We start from the raw sequence: 12720 nt of genomic DNA on the forward strand, positions 1-12720 counted from the left end.
GCCAGGTTCTGACCAAAACTTTTCGAAAAATAGCAAAACAGAAAAAAGCACAAAATCAAGCACACTCAATGCACTCATTATACTCTCCTACTGTAAACAATATACTGTCGGTAGTCGCTGTTTTATTAGAATTTGGATAAGAACTTCTAAACTTTCCAAAGATTTGACTAGGCGCAAAGTAAAACCTAACCTAACTGTAAAAAGTACTAAATGTTCATCAAATAACAGACATTTTACTTATACGAAGTAACACTTCATAAAACGTAAAAATTAAAAAATGTCTTAAAAACTTACCGTATTTTACGGACTATAAGACGCACTTTTTTCTTCGAAAAATTGCCTCCAAAATTCAGATGCGTCTTATAGTCCGTAGCGTCTTATAGTCCGTAAAATACGGTATCCATAAAGGTAACATTGTATTCATTTTCATCTTAATGTCTGCTACGGATTTAAGCCAATTGACTGATTTTCTTTCTCGTTTTTATCTTCACTTCCCATTTTATCCAATTTTAGGTCATTCGGAAAATTGTGGAAATCTAAATTTGAGCATTTCTTATTATTGGCATTGCACTGAGGGACAATTATCCGGCATTTCATTAGTATGTAAATAAGTAAAAAGTAATCTTTAAACAATGTAAACACAGTATGTCTGGCAAAACAGGACTTTATGTATCTTATGAGCTCGATAATAGCGTGAAGTATGGTTTTGGAAGTGCATGCCCTTTCCAAAATAACTAATTACGTGTTAATTTTTTAGATGGCCAAAAATGGGAATATTTACTTCATCCGCATTGATTATTGGAGGAATCGTATCAAACACTTATGACGTATTTATGAATAGATATTTTGAATATAGTCCAATTCGCCTTGATGAAACGTATGTATTTATTTCTTCGAATCATTTTTGTCACACAATACAAAGAAAAATATATGTATTCATCATTTCTAATTGTATATTTAGAACACTTCAAAAATTTTTCGAAGGAAACTATTTTTTACCTTATTACTCTCATCTCAGTTCTTATTCTTTTGGTTTGCTGATTGGAATTCTTCTGAATAATACGAACTTGAAATTCAGACAAGTAAGTTAATTTCAATTTGTAATCTTTTAATAATACATGTACTCTATATTGTTACAATATAACTTCAGTCCTATATACATACATTTATTTACATTCATTATGTACTGTACCTCGGGTCACCAGTCTTAAAAATTTCGGAAAATATTTTGAAAATTTCCCTTTTCTCGAATTCTAATGTATCATTTTCGTTTTTACTGAACAAAGCTATTTTATAACTTACGCATTATATACGACAAAATACTAAGAAATAAGAGTAATGATGTTGTTAAGTTCAAAAAGTTTAAATTTCCCGAAATTTGAGATGAATTCTCGGAATTAACTATTCAGTAGTCTGCAGACTTAATACCTCGTGATCCTACAGGTAGGCATGATTTAAAAATTGATAATTCAGTAAATTTTGATTTTAAACAAGTGACGTGTTCACAAAACTACTCGGAATAACACAAAGCTTTTAAAGCAAACCTGCACATTTTAATTTCATCTTATAACACTAGACAACACTATTATGTAAAGAGACAAGCTCTTCTGTCGAGGATAAAAGATAGCATTGTATATGTATTGTTGATCAAATCGCTTTTTTATAAACCTACAGAATCCGTACCTGAGAATTTTCTTTTGCCACCATGATATGTAAGCCGCAATACGCATGTTGAAAAAGCCATTATAAGCAACATATTACCTGCTTTTCGAGGAAAAATGCATTATACGCAATCTGTCGTAAGTATTCATGTTATGCGCGACGTAACAAATTGCCTGCTCTCTGATTTGCATGTGAAGACACATCACCTATTATTTCGTGATGTAGACTTGCTGGTTTTTAGAGTGATATGCTAAGAAACAGTAAATAGTTTCTTCAACAAGTGTCCTAGGAGACCGGACACGATGTAGTAGTTAATAAATTATTGCAATGCCTAATATCTTATTACTAAGGAGTAGGTAAACTGGAGCATATGTCTTCTCAGGTTTGGAGCTCTCAAACTCTAATAATGACACTTTTTAGAAAACAACTTGTGACAATGTGGCATCGTCTAATCCTATAATCTGGCATAGTCACGAGGGATGTCGCAAAACTGACGTTCGCAAGCGCATAGAGCCGAAACACGTGAAATCAATAAGTATGTAAAAGTGGAAAAATTGTGGCCCTAAAATCACAGTCATCAGACGACTTTTGGCTGAATTTATCAGCGTTTTAAAAGTTCTGGTATGCTCATCAATGAGTAAACTAACAAGCATAAAGAGAGTAAGTTTCAAATCACTGTGGAATTGTGAATAACAGTTATTCCACTTGGATTAATTATCTGAACTGCCTCATCTCTTTAATATATCACCCTAAAAACTGTTTTAATTTGATTTTATTTCACGCAGAAACTGATTCAGAAGTAAAAAAAAAAAAAAAAAAAAAACCGTGCCGTACATACCTTGTTATTAGTTTATAATAAATAAAGAAATAAAATAATGAGACCCACTCGTTGGCTTTAATTATTTCCGAAAGGATGGAACATGTAATATCCTTCTGACAGTTTTGTTCATATGACCTGATTTCTTTATCTTACGGTAAAAGTATTATATGGGCCTAAAGTGCAACTATTGCAAAATACAACAAAATGAATGGCACTATCCGATCCCCATAATTGAAGACATCAACATTCCACAGACCTCAAGTATATTTTTCTATTTTTTCACCATCACCGAAACTTAAATTTTAATGTTTGTATTTTTTCCATTAAATTTTTCCTGATATATAAATATTTTTCTTTCAGAAAACTCTTTATTTTTGCTACATTGCTTCTATAATTCTAATGATGATAGCGATTTTTTTCCCTTATAATTACGTGAATGATAAAAATACGAATGAAGATATTTTTATAACATTTCGATGTGTGATGCCCATTACGTGGACATTAGGAGTAGCATTGTTATGTGTTGCGTGTGTATCTGGATATGGAGGTAAGTACGAGTATCTTTAAAATTTCAAGTTATTTAAGGTATTAAGTATTATTCAAGTTATTTTAAGTATTTCAAAATAGAATTAAATGTAATTAACAGTTACATAAAAGATTTCGCCTTTTGTCCCAAAATAAAATACTTCTATTTTGAACTATAAAGACATTCATAACAAAATTTATACAGTACTGTTACTGACCACCTGTACTCTTCTTTTAGAAAAATGGGTTTCATCAAAAATTTTAAAAGATTCGTTAAGTATATCTGGTACGCCTTATTAAATGATAATATTTTCAATTTCCGGTACTGGACGGAAACGGGCTATCGAGACCAATAATTGAACTTTTTACAATAAATCGTGGTATTTTTTAATTTAAATTCGGATGGAATTCAAAAAGTAAGGCGACTTTCTAAAATGATCTCCGTTGACCATATATTGATGTTAAAAATATGATAAACTCTTTTTTTTTTTTTTTTTTTTTTTTTGTCAAAACCTTAATACAAATCGTTTCGTAGCGCTTTTTTTTGGTTATCTGAATATATAGTGTCAACAACTGTAAGCATTTACATTTGCATGTATTCCCCACGGCAACTGTAAGAATGTAAGCCTTTGTGTTTACATTTCAGTTTTCAGTTAAACGTCTATCAAATGTACATAGTAAAGTACACAATATGTGTAATTTACTATGTACATTTGATAGACGTTTTCGAATGAAGAAGTAATAGATATACTGATAATTTTCGATGTATCATAGTACATTCTTTGCAACTGAAAACTTACAGCATAAGCGTTATCCTTATGGTTTTCCCCTTTGGCATACCGAATCAGAAATAAGGTGCCGTTCAACCTGATTATGACACAAACAGACAGGCCCTTATCCGATTACAAATAAAAAATAGCTGGTTGCTCAGTTGGAACATTTTGATTGTACAACGGTTAAAATCAGCCTCAAGTATTGTGAGTCAGAAAAATTTACACGACCAAAATTAGTTCTTCAACAGTTTTGCTCGAGGTTTATGGTAATTTTTCTCTGTTCATCTTTCCATTATGCTGTGTAAAAAAATCTTCCATCTTCCTCCATGATATTTTCAAGATTTTTCCGCTTTTTTCGAATGCATTTATGAACAGCATTCATACTTACTCAAACTCTGGCAATGGTGTTATCAAAGAAATCTTTATTTTAATATATTATTAAAAATCTTTTAATTTCAAAGGTCTTGTCGCCTATCTGTTAAAATAGTATGTTCGGAATCTAATGACAAATCAATTATAATGAATCAGAATTAAAAATCTCATCCTTTACTTTGAATTCTGTGTTTGTCCTTTTATTTGTATTGTGGAGTGTGGTATAATATTATATGAAACATATTACGTAAGTACAACAAATACCGAAAATACAATGGGAATTTAGATACTTTCAGATAAAACAGGATAATGTATTGTAATTCTTTCTTCAGTTTATGAAATCCTCTATCTGTTCTGTAGAATATCGCACATTTCATAATAACACTTCGTCATATCGCGAAATCTGAGGATCGATTCGTCCAATCTTATGATAATGCATAAAAACTTTTTCAAAATTTGTCCATCTGTTAATTTATTTGTAAAATTTCTTACGAAAATGATGCAGCAGGGTATAGACAAATACATGAAATGATATATAAATTCTTACATTATTTTCATAAAGATGACATATCTCAGGATTATCTTTATTCGAAGCTATAGAGGCTTACACGAAAATATATAATTTTGCGAGTCTTTTCTTTTCTGAAAATTTTTATTTCTTCAAGCAAATTGACTGTTACTTCTGAATTGGTCTGTGAAACACGAAAAGATAAAATTCGAAAAATTATATATTTTTATGTAAGTCTATAGCTTCACATGAAATGATCTCAACCGGATAAGCTTCGTATGATCTAAAATTATCGTATTTGAATATTGTAAACAAAAATTAAAAATTCTTACTGTCTTATAGAATGATCCAGTCGAAAAATCGTAAATAGTCATATAAAGGGTGTGTATAATAAAGCGATAATATGTTAGTATCAACGAGCAATTATTAATTGTCATAGCTCATAATGTCAAGCTGCAATTTTTAATCATATTCTTAAATCATTCAATTTATAGTATATTTTCTCCATCTCGTATTAGTTGTGTCTTGCTCCTGTACGTCACTCTTTTCCTGAGAACAATAAGCAACTTGAACACAAACATTATGGTGTATTTTTTCGGACACATGGCAAATTTCATCACTAATTTTTCAGTTAACATATTTTATGTCACTACATGACACATTTTATGTCACTAAAAGAAGAAAAAACAATTAGAATCGGCAGCCAATTGACAAAATAAGGTTGTATCGGTCATCTATATAGCTCCGTTCTGGGGAATATTTGAATTAAAATCACGGAAGTTTGTATATAGTTATTTGCAGCCTGCTACCCCTAAACTTTCCATATCTGATCTCATCGTCTATCTATGTAATTCAGTTCTCGAGATTAAGGAAGAAGAGACAGACAGAGGGCAATGGGAATTTATTGGGCTGCAATTTGAAAAAAAACTGCAGACCAATAAATTCCCATTCTCTCTGGTCGGTCCGAAGCGATTTTCCAAAGCTGTTATCTTTTATCATAGTTTTTGAGGTGTAAATGAACTTTTAATTACGATAAAGAGATAAATTTACAACAACAAAAAGTACAATCTACTCTACCTATATAAAATACTTATATCGTCATGACACATTTTATGTCACTAAAAGAAGAAAAAACAATTAGAATCGGCAGCCAATTGACAAAATAATGCCTATGACAAATCCAACGCGGAAAATGTAATGAAAATTCTCATTATCGTTCTGTGCTATATTTTACTGAAAACACGTAATATGGCTGGAAAGCTAAACACGGGCTTCGTTCTTTATCCTGAAAAAAGTATAAAAGATTCCAAACAGTCATGCGTGTTATTTAGGTGTTACACAACAATGTACAAGTAACTTTCTTCATCGAATGACTATTTCTTTAGCGAGGATGTGCCAAAGTTTTCTACTCTAAAACGTGAACGTCGAACGTGGAGCGCCGCTATCTTTTAAGCTGCGTTCGACCGAAATCTCGTTTTTAGCAAAACAACGCTGCCGGAAAGCATATTTGCAAAAAAGTTCCTTAAATACTTAAATATATAATTTCTATTTATAGTTTTCACATTGTTTCCATTAAAATAGTGATTTATTTACATATACAAAATCACATATTTTAGTGTAATATTGTATATGTCATTAAAATATGTGGATAATAGTGAAATCTATATTGTTCATTGAACAGTTGAGCTAGGTGCTACGACACACGTCATTGGCTCATCAATTGCATAAATTTGTACGAGAGACTTGTCTCGGAGAATTGAGCGACTCTTGTTGGCCGCTCAAAGAAGAGAGACTCATGTTGGAAAGCTTTGTTGGTAGTTGATGGAGCGTTCGCGCCATTAGTGTTTCATGGTTTTAGTCACGTGTTTAACACCGAAATACAAACCAGTTTTTCATTTAAAGGTCTCTCGGGAGGAACTGCCCTTCCCACATCGTCTAAGGGATGTGTTGCATTGTTCAACGAAACCGATTCCCTGAAGTGCTCTTGTTATTAAATTGTTAGTCTAAATCAATATGTGATAAAAAGCGATTTTTGGCAAATTTAAATTTAGATCATTTTCACGGACACATTAAATTTGTCTGTATTTTATGTTGTTCACGATTATTAACACCATACAACTCTATCATATTTTATTACTTGAAAATATAATTGACACTTAATTACTTTTTATTTCAGGAATCGTAGATCAATTTCTTTCTTTAAAGCTTTTCGTTGCATTAAATAATATAATTGTGTGGGTATACGTAATACACGTTGCCATCATCATCTACGCTTTAGGTTCGACGAGAAAAGCCTTTCTGATAACAGAAATGAATTTGGTAAGGAAATAAGATTCATTCTAATTTTTAATTTTCGTGCAATTGCAATTGTTTAATATAACGTTTAAGGTAAAAACGTAAATAAACAATTAATGCAAAACATTAACGTGTGGATTTATTTTATTTTCTGTATACAGTGGATGCTGTTCTTCTTCACTATGCAATTCTCCATTGGATGCTCTTGCATTATTTTTATATTGATTGACTCTCCTATAAACGAGACTCTTAAGAAACTTATAAAATCTCCGTCCAAGTCTTACGATGTTACGCCATCTAAATGATCAATGAAATGTTTGTCGAGATTCTATAAAATATTTTGTAAATTACAAGAATTCAAACGTATTGAAAATTTATATTTCTTTAAACTTATTAGATATTTCTAATTACTAAATAAGCTATTAATATTTTAACTTTCCTTGTATATGTAATATCAAATCTCCATCTGTTCTCCTGTCTTATCAAACGATTTTAATTGTTTGAAATGTTCTGTAATGATTCTAGTACGTCTATCGAAATTTAGTGTACTTTAATAAGTAGCGTAGCTCTTAAGACTTTTTGAAAAATTACCCAGGTTGTTTACAATCAAAGTACTTAAAATTAAAATTGAAAAATAAAAATATAAACTATTTTATACGGCACATTTATAGCTTTTGGGTCTACCAGGGCATCGAATAAATTAATAACTCATCTATGGTAATAGGATTCAGTCTGAAAATGCGGGATTTTAAAATCAATGATATAATGCAGTCTTATAAGTTCTTTATATGTCAGCAATGTGTGCAGAATCACTTTGCTACAGAGAAATAAAATTTTGCACTTAGTGCTTACAGTTTTACTTAGTAAAAAATTTAAAAACGATTTTATGTTAACTGAATGACTAATATTGTTTATAATTCAATGACAGATACAAAGAAAAAATTGTTAAATGTTATATCGTCACGATGCCAGGCTGCTATTTTTAATCAAATTTTTAATTTAATGTAAAATATATGCTCTCCACCTAAAATAAATAATGGCTTGCCCCTATACATCATAGTTTTCCGTTAGCAATGAAGTCAGCAATAACAGCATTTTTTCAAATTGCAGCACCCCCCAAAAACAATTCTTTGTTACAATCGAATTCACGAAGATAGAAACCAAGCGCCATAATAGCGATCAGCACGCATTTCCTACATACTTTACACTGCATTTCAAAGACTATGACATTTTTGGACAGGAAAATACAGTACAGCATCGATTATCCGACCCCCGATTAACCGACTTATCGGTTCACCGACCGCGTTCTAGTCGGCAAATTCAAATGTCCGCTAGTGATGTGGCGCTACAATATTTGGTTATGTCTTGGCTACTTTAATATTATTTTTGTTAAATTTTTGCATGTTTTAGCTGGCAGCACTGGCTCGACCATGAAAAGGAGGCTAGTATTTAAACCAGACCTAATACACTATACTAATAACGTATTTTTTCATACTTTTCGGTTATCCGACTTTTTAGTTATCCGACCAACCCCAGTCCCCAGTTAAGTCGGATAATCGATGCTCTACTGTACTAGTTAACTAAAAACATTTCAAAAGCATATATTGTACGGATTGAAAAGTAATTAAGAACAGATTTATTTTTACAGATTTTATACGAGAATTAAAATTTTACTACAAAAAACAAAAAAAATTGAAAAGAAATGGCGAGTGGGTCTCAGACCCAACGTGACTAATGGAACAAGAATTTCAGGAGAGGATGAATGAATTGAATATAGAAATTATGTCTCGTGGCATCATTGAAACGTCAGTTTTTATTCTAACATTGTGAAATTACAATCATCGCATTAAAAACTACGATTATATTTTGTATTTATATACATTTTCTATTCTAACCATGTAAAATGCACGTGTTTTGGAAAAAATTGCACATTTTGGAAATTATTTGATTGTAATTTGATTCGAAATGTCATCTAAAGGTGAAGCATTAGCGATTGATAACCGAGCATTCATCGTTTATTAATAAAAAATTAAATAGCTGATATTGAATTATTCATCAATAAAATGTGACTTTAGATTTGTTTAAGACAATTTTTTTAAAGTTAAATTTTGTTTCTAACGCCTGTGGAGATTCAACACCCGCATTGTCTCCACAAGCATGCCAAAGAGTCAGAGTAGGATATCTAAATTTAATATTTAGATGATAATTTTCATTTATAATTTTTCAGATTTCAAATTTAATAAAAATGTATTAAATTACTGTAGGAAAAATATAAGTAATTTTTTATTGTGTTTTTTTTCTAATTATAATAATTCGTATCGCTTCACTGGACCGAACAATAGATGAATAATCAAAGTAATTTATTCAGAAAGAATTGAGGAAGACAATAACGAATTATTTCTCCATTGTAAAATACTTTCATAAATGATAAGGAACTTTTGTAATTGAGAAATTGAAAGATGGCAAATGTTAAAAGCAATCTTGCCTTTAGAAAGTTGACAGAATATTCTTAAAATCTATTAAAAATTTAAAAATAACTTACACTGAAAAACTCTAAGAAATAAATTTGTTAACATATCGTAATAGCTATAAATATCTGTAAGAAATAAATTTGTGTTCGTTATTTGCTTAATATTAACGTCTAACCTATCACAAAAGCACAAATATAATCAGTCTGTATGATAGTTATTTAAATTCTGGCGTATAGAACTAAAACATGAATATTGAGAAATTGTTGAGCTGCAGTTTGAAAGCATTGGAGATCTATAAATTCCCACTGTCTTCTGTCTGTGTGGCTGCCTGCTTGTCCTTCCTTAATCTCTAGAAAGGAGTTACATAAATTAAAGATGAGACAAGATCTCAATAGCTTACAAGCAGGAGTTTCCGGAATATATAAACGTTAGATGCAAACCGTTATTTTAATTCGAATATTATTCCCCGAGAGGCGTACCGGCACGACTCTATTGCTAGCTGGAAACTATGATGTACAGGGCCAGCTACTACTAATTTGAAGTGGAGAGCATATATTTAAAAACTAAATAAGTAAAACGGCAAGGCCGCATTTGGGACACGACTATGTCTCGGAGACACACTACTAAGGCTACATCCTACCTGGTAGCGTCCAGCGAAGGCGGGTAAAAAGAATCTTTGTACGCGCGAGCGATTTCTGTCCAGAGTAGACGCGTGTTGTTTACAAGATGGCGGCGAGAAGACTTCGTCGAACGCTACAGTGGAAAATATGACAAGCGTTAAAACGATAAATTTGACAGGTAATTGTTAACATTAACTAGATACACAACAAATATAAAGAATCTTCATAGAATAATAAATTTAAAAAGTTTATTTTTAAAACATTACATTTACAAAATCAGCAAATATTAAATTACGTAAAAGATTATTAATTAAAGTACATACAACATATATACACAATTTATTTGACATTCTGTTTTTATTTATCCACAAAATCATCTATTTTCTTCTTAGAAAGAGCGAGCAGTGGAAGCTGCTATCAACTTGCTTGGTAGCTGCTTTCGGCAGGCGCATGTAAAAGCGTCATCTGGTGGTGGCTGCACGCTAAACGCGGTTACTCCGGATGTCTACATTTACTCGAATCAGTTTGTCCGCTCTTCTTGGAAGCGCGTTTACGACCGGAGTCGCTGGACGCTGCCACGTTGGATGTAGCCTAAGCGGGATCACTTCGACGCTCTCTACAGGTCTCGTTCTCATCCTCCAATCATTTTTGTTATCGCTGGTTTCGAGCGCGCGATCATTCAAACTTCGCCGGCCACAGCCACGAACACGGGGTCATCCACGATGCGATTTCAGTGAAATTAACCTATCCAATGTTGAAATTTCTCTCCGTTGCATGACACCCCATATTTTTTGAAAAAAATAATCCTGGCTATTGTATTGTCCGAAATTATATATTTTTTTATTTCGTACAAACGAAATATATATATGTTGTGGACAAAGTGATTGATCGGACATTATGAATAATGACAAAAAAGGGGCTTAGTGTGATAAATATTGATTAATTTATTAAATTGACTGGTCATTATGAATATATTTTTTAAAACTCTTTTCACCCTGTGGGCACTAAGAGGGCCTCTTTTAGTAGGCCCATTATGGATTAGGGCCACTATGGGGCAGGCCCACTATGGGCCTTTTAGCAAGCCCACAATGGGGAGACCGGGTGCTGAGGGCAGGGCACGACATATCCGAACGGACCACCCTCCGAAAAATTCCTGGGGATTATTGGACCCGTTCGGATTGGATCCCGGGTCCCCCAGAGCGGTAGGCTGCCGCTTTGACCGCTCGGCCATCCGGCCGTCAGTCATTATGAATATTGACAAAAAAGGGGCGTAGTGTGATAAATGTTGATTAATTTATTAAATTGACTGGCCATTATGAATACTGCTATTACCGTAGTCTGGTAAAGTGATCATCCGATAAATTAATAAATGCAAAAGAAAAAAAATAATTATATTTCGGAAGTTAGTTTTAATATCAAATTATGACGACGCGCCATCTAGTTTCAAAAACGTTCCGATGATAAAACCAGATATCTCTGGTCAATCGATCAAGGTTAGCTCGTGGCGACCAGAAATATGTGGAGAATAACACGGGAGAGGTAAATGGGTTTTTTTCAAAGATTCATTTGTCAAAATTCGACTTCGCAATATTCGCATTTCCACCTTCCCAACCAGCAACACATATACAAATCTCGCACTACTGCCTGTTTGTAGAGAGTGTCGCCATTTCGTATTTTATTTTCACTCGGTTCTCGGTCCCCCGACTATCTAAAGTCTGCTTTATTAATGCGCGCATGATAGGGGCACTTAATACTCTGTGCCAAATTTCATCTCCTGACATGTACTGTACTCCTTCATAGCTCTAAACTGGTAATACAGCAGGAAGTACGATTTTATAAACAAAACATAGTCTTGTCAATAAATTAAAAATGTAATTAAAAATTGTAGCCCGGCATTGTGACGCTGTCACTATAAATAATTGCTCGTTTCTGTACAATTATGAAAGAAATGACGCTATATCAAAATATTAATAAATAGTAATTGAATTTGGTACATCGAAATAATCAAATTTCTAGACTTTTTTTATTTAACATTTTTTGTGTTTGAACTGCTACAGATAAAACCACACAAAGAGATTTTATTGTTCAAAGAAAAATACGAATTAATTGCGTATTATGACGATGGTTGGGTAAGTAATGTGATTTAATAACACGAAAATTAGAATTGCATGTTTTATTAATGTCTTCCAGGATTTAAGTTAGAACGGTGAGTAAAAATTCTCGTTTGTAAAATATTGTCAATCAAATAATATTGTAATTTACATAATTGAATAATCATTCGCATAACTTATTTTCTATATAAATGAGATATACTCATACCACGATATAGAACTTCATGTTTTATGTATATCACCAGAAATTAAACGTAAGTGACGAGATGCTGACAAACACGATAGTAATTTCCTGTTTCCGGATTCGACCTCGCAGGAATTTTTAAAAATAAGGTATCTCGTGTGCTTACCTATCTGTAAAATGTGTGAATTAGTGAAAGTGCAATTATATTTGATTTTGATTATTTTATATAATCAATGAACTTTTCAGAAAAGCGAAAAAAATATTCAAACGTCATAATATGATTATGTTATTATCTTTTCGAGTCACTTTCTATTGTTACTTTATAAATTGCTACAAGGAAAGTTGCTTGTTGTTGAATTTGTTCAGTAGGGATCAACCA

The 12720-nt window shown here is 32.2% G+C and overlaps 1 long non-coding RNA gene across 1 annotated transcript; it reads left to right on the forward strand.

The window, feature by feature from the left end:
• Window positions 1–2962: 2962 nt before the first annotated feature.
• On the forward strand, window positions 2963–7202 carry LOC136977644 (uncharacterized). The gene is made up of 3 exons (XR_010881115.1): window positions 2963–3029; window positions 6837–6979; window positions 7117–7202. It is a non-coding gene; the product is annotated as an uncharacterized lncRNA (long non-coding RNA).
• The last annotated feature ends 5518 nt before the right edge of the window (window positions 7203–12720 follow it).

This window comes from Centruroides vittatus, unplaced genomic scaffold (assembly GCF_030686945.1).
Source record: "Centruroides vittatus isolate TY-2023 unplaced genomic scaffold, ASM3068694v2 contig_461, whole genome shotgun sequence".
Lineage (NCBI taxonomy): Eukaryota > Metazoa > Arthropoda > Arachnida > Scorpiones > Buthidae > Centruroides > Centruroides vittatus.